This window comes from Sus scrofa, chromosome 14, assembly GCF_000003025.6.
Source record: "Sus scrofa isolate TJ Tabasco breed Duroc chromosome 14, Sscrofa11.1, whole genome shotgun sequence".
Lineage (NCBI taxonomy): Eukaryota > Metazoa > Chordata > Mammalia > Artiodactyla > Suidae > Sus > Sus scrofa.
Genome location: NC_010456.5, coordinates 140,669,885 through 140,679,328, shown reverse-complemented (window position 1 = coordinate 140,679,328; position 9,444 = coordinate 140,669,885). Strand labels below are relative to the sequence as shown.

The 9,444-nt window shown below is 56.1% G+C and overlaps 1 long non-coding RNA gene across 2 annotated transcripts; it reads right to left on the bottom strand.

Annotated features, from left to right (window-relative positions):
- On the bottom strand, positions 268–4,598 carry LOC110256842. 2 transcript variants are annotated; one of them, XR_002338865.1, is made up of 2 exons: positions 3,646–4,598; positions 268–709 (listed from the first exon to the last, which is right to left on the bottom strand). It is a non-coding gene; the product is annotated as an uncharacterized LOC110256842 (long non-coding RNA). The 2 variants fall into 2 exon arrangements; XR_002338866.1 differs by lacking the exon at positions 3,646–4,598 and adding an exon at positions 2,686–3,075.

Here is a 9,444-nt window from a genome sequence, read left to right as displayed (position 1 = left end):
AAGTAACTGAAAAGGTGTCCCGTGCTCATGGATCAGAAGACTCAACACTGTTAAAAATGTCCCCACTACCCAAAGCAATCTACAGATTCAGTGCCACCCTGTCAAAATTCCAATGGCATTCTTTCAGAGAAATAGAATGAATAATCCTAAAATTTGTATGGAGCCACGAAACACCCCCAAAGAGCCAAAGGCATCTTGAGGAAAAGATGCCTTTTTTTTTTTTAATAAATTTGCTTTTATTTTTAGTGAGAAAAGGTCTTTATGCTATTGAACAAAAAAGGAAATTCATTTATTTACTCAGTGGCATTACAAACTCACATTTACATCAAAATAATAAACCATCAGGACACAGGAAAAAAATGCAGAGATTTAAGGATATTTGCTTCTCTTGAACTTGAGTAGCAGAAGCAGGACTGTTCTCATGCTCCTGACAATGCTTATGCAACAGGATGCTGGGGGTTCTAGGGACCTGATGCAAGGGCCTTCAAGAACTCCTCGAGTTGTTCCATCTTTTCAGCTCGGGCACGATGCTCTCGGTGCCTCGACGCTAGGCTAAGGAGGACGTTCTTCACCCGATGTTGTACAGTTGGTCGTCCGAAGACTGTGATTTCGACCAAGTTCTCCGCGTTAACTGTGTCTACCATCAGCAGGCCTGGCTCATCCACTCAATCTTTGGAACCAGGACTTGGTTTGGGCCTAAAGAGAGAGGCTGAGCAGCGGCATTGGTCAAAGAGCAGGAAGAGCTAGCTGTAAGGGAAGGGGAGCAGGAAGGGCTGGAAGCTGGGGAACTGGGATGATGACCGGGGAACTGGAAAAGGAACAAAAGTTGGAAGTTGAGGAAAAGGAACCAAAGTTGGAAGCATCCCACGTCCTGATTTCAGTCTATGTGACAAAGCTCCAGCATTCAAATGGTGTGGTGCTGTCGTAAAAACGGACACACGTAGAAGGATGCACGAGACTGGAGAGTCCGGAATGAACCCACCCACGGATCATCTGTTCATTCAAGACAAGGAGCCAAGAATATGCGATTAGGAAAAGGACAGTCTCTTCGATAAGTGGTGCTGGGAACAGGACGGCCACGAGCCAAAGCATGAGGCCTACACACACACCCGAACTCAAAACAGGTTACAGCCTTGGCCGTAAGACCTGAAAGCATAAACCTCCTAGAAGGAACCTTGGGCAGCATATGCTTCGTGACACAGGTCTTGGCGGTGACGTTTTGGATTTGAGACCAAAAGCAAAGGCAGCAAAAGTAAAAATAAACACGTGGGATGACACTGCTCTAGAAGCTTCTGCACAGCACGGGAAACATCACCAGAGCAAAACGGCGACCTACGGACGCGGAGAAAATCTCCGCAGATCAGGTCTGATAAGGAGTCAGTATCCTGAATATATAAAGAACGCATACAATCCAATAGGAAAAACCAAACAGTTGATTTAAAGGTGGGCAAAAGAGCTGCAGAGGCATTTTTCCGAAGAAGACATACAGATGGCCCACGGGCACAGGAAGAGATGCTCAGTGTCACTCCTTGTCGGGGAATCTAATCAAACCGCAGTGAGACATCGCCTCGCCCCTGTCAGAACGGCCGTCACCAAAAAGGCAAGAAAGAGCGAGCGCCGGAGAGAGCGTGCGCCAAAGGGCACCGGCGCGCGCTGGTGGGGGGAACGCAAACCGGGGCGGCGGGCGTGGAGAACAGCAGGGAGGCTCCTCAAAAAATTAAACAGGTGACTCTACCAGCTGGTCCAGCAATCCCACTGCTAGGTATTTATCCGAATCAAACCAAACTCTCAACTCGAAGAGATGTCTGGGTGTTCTGGCTGTGGCGCAGTGGGCTAAGGATCCGGCTCATCACTGCGGAGGCACCAGTTCAATCCCCCGGCCGGGTACAGCGGGCTGAGGATCCAGCGTTGCTGCCGGTGTGGCATAGGTCGCAGCTCCAGCTCAGATTCGATCCCTGGCCCAGGAACTTCCATATGCCATGGGGGCAGCTGAAAGAGAAAACAAGAAGGTGTCCGTAACCCATGTTCATGGCAGCATTGTTTACAGCTGCCAGGATATGGAAAAACCCCTCATGTCCACCGTGTCCACCAACAGACGGATAGAAAAAGAAGGTAGGGTACACGCCTACCCTAGGTTAATATTCAGATGAAGCAAAAGAAAACCTTGCCATTTATGACGAGATGGATGGACATCAGGGACATCGAGCTAAGTGAGATAATCAGGCAGAAAAAGACAAAGACTGCATGATTTCATCTGCATGTGGGATTAAACAGTAAGAACAAACTAACAAAAGAAAGAACACACTCGCAGAAGACAGATTGGAGGTTGCAAGAGCCAGCAGTGGAGGGGGCCGGGGGCTGGTGGTGGCAGAAATGGGTGAGGGGGATCAAGGGAAAAAGAAAGGAGAGGAGTTCCCTTGTGGCTCAGTGGAGAGGACTCCAACTAGCATCCATGAGGATGCGGGTTCAATCCCTGGCCTCGCTCAGTGGGTTAAGCATCCGGTGTTGCCATGAGCTGTGGTGTAGGTCGCAGGCGCAGCTCGGATCAGGCATTGCTTTGAGCGGTGGTGTAGGCTGGCAGCAACAGCTCCTATTTGACCCCTAGCCTGGGAACTTCCATATGCCGCACGTGCAGCCCTAAAAAGCAAAAAAAATATATATTTAAAAAAATACATTAAAAGATACCTCTTAGACTGGAGGGCACAGGCAGAAAGAAACTTCCCCTTTGGTGAGGTCCCTCGTCCTCTCCCAGGAGACTTCCTTTCCCAGGAGCTGCTATTGCTAAAGATGCTCTTTCAGGACCCATTGTGGAAGTTCCCGTGGGGTGCAGCGGGTTAAGGGGCTGGCGTTGATGCAGCTGTGGTACACGTTGGATCCCTGGCCTGGGAACTTCCACATTCTCCGGGTGTGACAAAAAAAAGACAAGTTGGGGGTGAATGTGTAGATTTGCGTTGTCCTCTAGAATTAAAAATATTGGAGTTCCCATTTCAGCTCAGCAGTAACAAGCCCAACAAGTACCCATGAGGACATGGGTTCAATATCTTCCCTTGCTCGGGGGGTTAAGGATCTGGTGTGGCTGTGGCTGTGGTGCAGGCTGGCAGCTGCAGTTCCGATTCGACCCCTGGCCTGGGAATCTCCATATGCCGTGGGTGCAGCCCTAAAATGATTAAAAAAAAAATTATACAAGAGTTGAAAAATCTCGCCAGTGATGTAAATGCAAATCATGGATTGATACTATGATGCATGTCTTGGAAGATACGTAACTAATCAAGAGCTACTTCCTTTCCTGAAGGAGAAAATAGTAACACTTAAAAATAACGGCAAAAGCAACATCCGCAACAATACCGAGAAACTGCTCTGAGCCCTTTGTATGTGCCCATTTTACTCTAAAAATTAAATATTCTGAAAAAGGAAGAAAAGGAAGAAAACAAACTTTAGCATGCAGGATCAGGAGAACTAGAGGCTCTCACCAGTTTCGTTTTTAACTCTGTTTCTGCCTAAAAGTTTTGCAATCGTTTCGGGATCTTGATGGTTCACAGGGGTCTTCGCTCGCCCTTCGCAGTTCACAGACGTGGTCGTCCTTGGGCTCGCGCCATGCGCGGCCACTGTCACCTATTCCTCCGATTCCCACTGTTGGACACTCACCTGCTTCAGCCTTTCCTTGGGACGTGCTGGGAGCCCCAAGAACCGGGGACGTCCTCTAGGACGGCCAGAACCAAAGACGGGGTGGGCAGCGCTGGGAGGGGCGCGATGGAGCCGCGGGCTCTGCATGGGGTGGGGACGCCTAGCCGTGCAGCCGCGTTGGACCACAGCCCCACGGTTCCCCGACGCTCCCCCTGCAGGGAGCACGTGAGCCGGCAATTCCGCTCCAGGGTGTGCGCCCCAGAGAAGGTGAGCCTGTGTTCAGGGCAGAGTTAGTCACAGAGCCCAAAGGTGACAGAAGGTACCTTCCGTCAGCGGATGAGATTAAATGTGGTCCCTCCACTCGCGGGACATACTCAGCCGGCGAAAGAAGGGAGTTGGGACACCCGCCGCAACACGGGCGAACCTCGAAAACATCCCGCCAGACGAAAGCAGCCGGATGCAAAGGTCCCCGTGAAAGGTCCAGAAAGGGTCAATCCGTTTACAGAGAGGAGATAAGTGGCTGCCAGGAGCTGGGGGGCGGGGGGCAGCTGCAGGAGATGGAAACGCCTCCAGTGGGCCGAGCTGAGGGCTGTGCCGGGTGTGGCGTCTATGAACAAACCCACGCGCTTGAACTGCACATTTTAAATGGGTGGATCGTATGGTGTGTGAGTTATAAAGCTATTTTTAAAGAGTTAAGAATAAAATTAGGGCACCTTCCAAATTCTGAAAACAGGACAAAAGGACTTGAAGATACGTAAGGGCCACCTCGCTACACCCAGAGCGCTGGCTTCTGCTCCTGACCCCAGCCATCCGGGGCCCACCGGCTCATGCCCACAGCGGGCTGCACCCTGCCCGGCCCCGGTCCTGGTCCTCAGGCTCTCACCGCCAGAGGCTTTGGGGGACTTGGTGCAAACCGTTTAACTAGCAGGTTTTAGGAAAGTGGGCTCTCGGTGTGGGCATCAGGAAGGGTCCACCGCGAGATGACTCGTGCCTCCGGTGCCCACATGACCCCCCCAACCCCACCCCATCTCTGCCCCCTCCCTGTGCCATCCATCCCTGATAACAGCTGAGCTGCTGCCAGCTTCCTCTTCAGATGCAGCCGCCACGACGGATCAGACGGCAGCTTCCTGAAGACAGAGAATCAAGCGGGAAGAGGCCGGCCTGGGAGGAGGCACCAAGACCCACAAGCTGCCTGGCGACATCGCCCGCTGGCTTGGCCCAGACTGTCCCGTCTGACACTCCCCTGCCACTTCTCAGGAGCACGTCCCCCCGAGCCCCTCACACCCCAACTGTGCCTGCGTCCGCCTCCCGGGAGCGACCCTCACACACACTCACATGCCTCACACGTGTGCTCGCCCCTGGCCAGCGGGGAATGGGGGTGTGGGGGGTCCAGGGCCACACGTCATCCCGAGCGGCGGGCGGCCCCCCAGCCCGCAGTCCCCAACCCACGTGCGAAGCGGCTCCAGGGAGGCAGCTGCGGCTGCCTCTGCAAACACAACCCAGACCCGAGGCCACCCAGACATGTGACACCCGACAGCCAGGAGGACAGTTTGCTATGGCCACGCGGCGACAGCCACGGGGTCCTGGGAAAGCGTGCATCTCGGGGGGTTGGGGCAGATGGAAGAGCGGCTGAGAGCTGGTGGCCTGGGGGGTGAGGGCACCCCTCCCAGCCCTGCCTGACTGGGCCGTCTCCTTGAGCCTCAGGGTTGGGCCACAGCCGTGCAGCACGGACCAGGTCAGAGAGGTCAGAGAGGTCAGAGGCAGGCCGAGGCCCGTGGTCGGCGTGCGAGAGGCCCGAGGCCGGGGGGCCCTCGCCGCACTTCTCGTCCAAAGGGAGAGCAGGGCGGGGCTCAGCCTGGGGAGTAGCCACGACGGCTACAATATTCTTCCTAATGAACTGATATTTTGCTGTTATTTCGACACTGGGGACAACTCCTTCACATTACAAAAAGGGAAGCACAGCCATGGTTTTATTTCCCACACGCGCATCCGCCACTTATTTAAAATCGCGTCAAATTCCACTTCAAATACTCCCTTTTAGGTTATCTTTTTTTTACGGCCGCACCTGCAGCATATGGACGTTCCTCAGCCAGGGACTGAATCTGAGCTGCAGCTGCAACCTCTACCACGGCTGCAGCTACGCCAGATCTTTAACCCACTGCACTGGGCCAGGGATCAAACCCACACTCCTGGGCAAACTAAGTCGCTGCAGTTGGGTCCCTAACCCAGGGTGCCACAGCGGGAACTCCAGGAATGTCCCCCACCCCCTGCAAAGAGCTGCTTGGCTTTCTATACCAAGAGTCTTTGAAGTGTCCTCAGGGCTGGATCCAGAACTCCCAGGGGAGGCCTTCCCAGGGAGCGTGGCCTCCTCAGACAAAGGCAGACGAGCTTGTCAGGGCTGGTTTGTAAACACAAAGTCAGGGAATCAAACGGCACCTCCGGAAGTCAGAGCAGCAAGTTCCCCGTGCCCCACGGTCCCTTAAAACCCGCTCTTTCTAAAAAACCATTGAAGCATGGTTGACTTACAAGGTTGTTATACAAAAAATCCTGCTCCTTTGAACAAATTTTATTCTATTTTTTTGCTTTTTTTTGGTGGGGGGGCCACACCCACAGCCTATGGAGGTCCCCAGGCTCCGCGTCTAATCTGAGCTGCTGCAGCTGTCGGCCTACGCCAGAGCCACAGCCCCGCCAGATCCCAGCTGCGTCTGCGACCTGCACCGCATCTCACAGCAGCGCCGGATCCTTAACCCACTGAGTGAGGCCAGGGATCAAACCCGCATCCTCGTGGTTCCTAGTCGGATTCGTTTCCACCGCCCATGCTGGGAACTCCTCCTCTGAACAAATTTTAATGCATGAGAAAAACGGTTCTTTGCACAGAATGACTTCAACTGTGTGTGTGCACGTGGGTACGGAGCTGCATGTACATGTGTGCGAGTGTGTATCTGTGTGCACATGTGTGCATGCCTGTGAGCACGCATCTGTGTACGTGTGTCTCTACCAGTGTGCGTGGGCACAGACTCCTCTGGAAGAAACCTACCAGAGCGGCGTCTATGACTCCCTCTGTTGGGTGTGATCACGGGTAATTTTAATTTGGTTCCTAACATTTATCTTCATGTTTTCTCAATAAAGTCCAACGAGCAGCTGTACTGCTGTCATCGGAGCAGAACGAGAAGGGGCAGGAGGGCCCGGCATCTCCAGGTGCAGAGGCGGCCTCTTGCCTGCACTGTGACCAGCGGCCCCGGCTTCGGGGACGAGGCGGCTGAAGAGGGCCCCAGCCCGGCAAGGCCAACACACCACAGGGAGTCCGGTGGCCCTGGCCGAGCCTGAGAGGACCGGCCCCCCGCGGTGCCCCTGAAAGCCAGGCCACACGAGGGTTCCCACACTGGAGTTCGAGGGGGCTGGAGGGGTCTGGAGGCCGCCTGCGGTCAGGTTCCTGCTGCTCTCTGTCGTCAGGGGGGCCTGGACGCGGGGCCTGCGGGTGGTGGGGGGTGGGCACCAGAGGTCTCAGGTGGGTGTCCCCCGGGGTGTCCAGCAGCACTCGAACCCCAGAGAGCCCCTCGAGGGGCGAACACTTCTGTTTCACGAAGCTCCAGTGGAAGGTGCGGCTCTGGTGGGTGTCCCCCCCCCCCCCGCCTCCACTTCCCCGTGAGCGCCAGGGGGCCTCTTGGCTGGAGCTCGTGTCCTGTGAACGCTGCACATCCCGGGACAATGAGGGAACAGCTACGGATCCAGCAGGTCACGCAGAGATTCACGGGAACCAGGCTCCTGCCGTTCCTGGCAGCCAGACTCAGCAGAGTCACTCCCCAGGCCACTGACTGTCCCTGCCGCAAAGCAGTGGCCCTCCCTGCACCCACCCTGCTGGCAGAGGCGCAGCGGTCCCCGTGTACATGGTTGTGACAGTAGTTTTGAAAAGGTCCCAGCTGGAGTTCCCCTTGAGGCTCAGCGGTTACGAACCCAGCTAGTAATCATGAGGTTGCGGGTTCGGTCCCTGCCCTTGCTCAGTGGGTTAAGGATCCGGCGTTGCCGTGAGCTGTGGTGTAGGTCGCAGACGCGGCTCGGATCCCGCGTTGCTGTGGCTCTGGTGTAGGCCGATGGCTACAGCTCCGATTGGACCCCTAGCCTGGGAATCTCCATATGCCGCGAGAGCGGCCCAAGAAATGGCAAAAAAAAAAAAAAAAAAAAAAAAACAAAACTCCAAGTGAAAGCAAGATGAACTTGGAATTTTTGGTCAAGGTGAAGAATTTTCGTATAAATCTGCCTCATTCACTGTTTAATCTGAAATTCGCATTTAACCGCGGACCTGTACTTCATCTGGCACCCCTCCCCCTTCGCCCCTCCCTGGCCACCCCAACGCCGAGCCTTATTGCAGACAGAGAAGGACCCCAGGGGTTGGGGGCAGCACAGAGGGGTGTGCTGGGGTGCCCCTGGGCTCCGCCCACATCCCAGCAGGGGGTGCCCCGCCCCCAGCATCACTGTCCCACTGGTCAGGAACCTCCTGAGAAGGATCCCGAGTGGGCTGCGCTCGCGCGTGCCCGGGTTATCTCGGCGGGTGGCAAGTCTGAAGTCTGCGGGGCCGCAGGCAGCAGGCAGACACGGGGCCAGCTGACGTCTGAGGCAGAATTCCCTCTTCCACAGGGAAGCTCAGCCCTTTTCTCTTACATCCTGTGACTGGTTGCATGACGCTCACCCCGGGCTCGAGGGCCTGAGAAACAAACCACAGGTAGTGGCCTCGGCCTGGTTCCTGACACTGCGCGTGGTAATCCCTTGGAATTTCCTGGGGGCTGGCGGTGTCTTGTTCCAACGAGGTGACTCTGCGTGGCTCTCGGGTCGGGCTGGTCCCAGGGGGACCAGGCTGTGCCTGGGAGCTGAAACTTTCATCCTCGGCCCCACTCTCTGGGAGATGGGGGTTTGGGGGCGCTGACACTGGCTTCATGACCAGTTCCCCGCAACCATCTCAGAGGCTTGGGTTTGGGAGACCCCCACCCCTGTGCTGGGAGGGGGGCACCCCCCGCGCCCTGCAGACCCCACCCTGCCGGCTCTTCCGCTGGCAGTTCCTCTACACACTTATTATTCAACGAGCCGGCCTGGGGCCTGCGAATGACTAAATCCTGACCAGCAAATGACTAAGTCCTGACCAGGGAGCTCTGAATTGGTAGCTGGGGCAGCAGCACTTGTGTGTCACCTGGGAATGTGTGACGGGGCATCTGAAGTGGGGACGGTCTCGTAGGGTGCAGCCCTCACGTGCGGGGCTGGGCCAACTGGCTGCTGTCGGAGTTGAACTGAGTCACAAAAGACACTCAGCTGGTGTCGGGGCTGCACTGGGGGCAGGGAGCCACAGGCCTGAGGGCCCATGCACCCTGGAATGAAAAGGAGAAATAGGGCCTGTATTTATCCATGGAGGGCCCTCGCCTCCCTCAGGGGTGCCCGACGGCAGCCCTTGCAACGCGTCCAAAAGCCCTCCGCAGCCCCCTGGACGGCCGTCCATCTACACAGCTGGCCCCGAGGCCCAGCCTGGCTGACTTGGGACCTTCACCATGGCAGCAGCCAAGGCTCCAGAGGGTCGCACTGCTGAGTCCTGGCTGCCCCCCACGGGGGCTACCCTCGAGCCAGGGAAGGACCCGGACACCCTGCCAATTTGCGCACTGCGCCCACAGCCCCAGCCCCAGACGGGGCCCTGCACCCACTCGCTCTGTCCCCGGGCAACACCAGCCCCCACCCTGGAGGCCCATAGGCCCACTGTGCCCCGGCTTTGTGGCTCGGGTGCCAACCCGGTGTCCAAGGCACCGCATTAATCGTCACCAAGGCCAGTCTCCAGGTCAA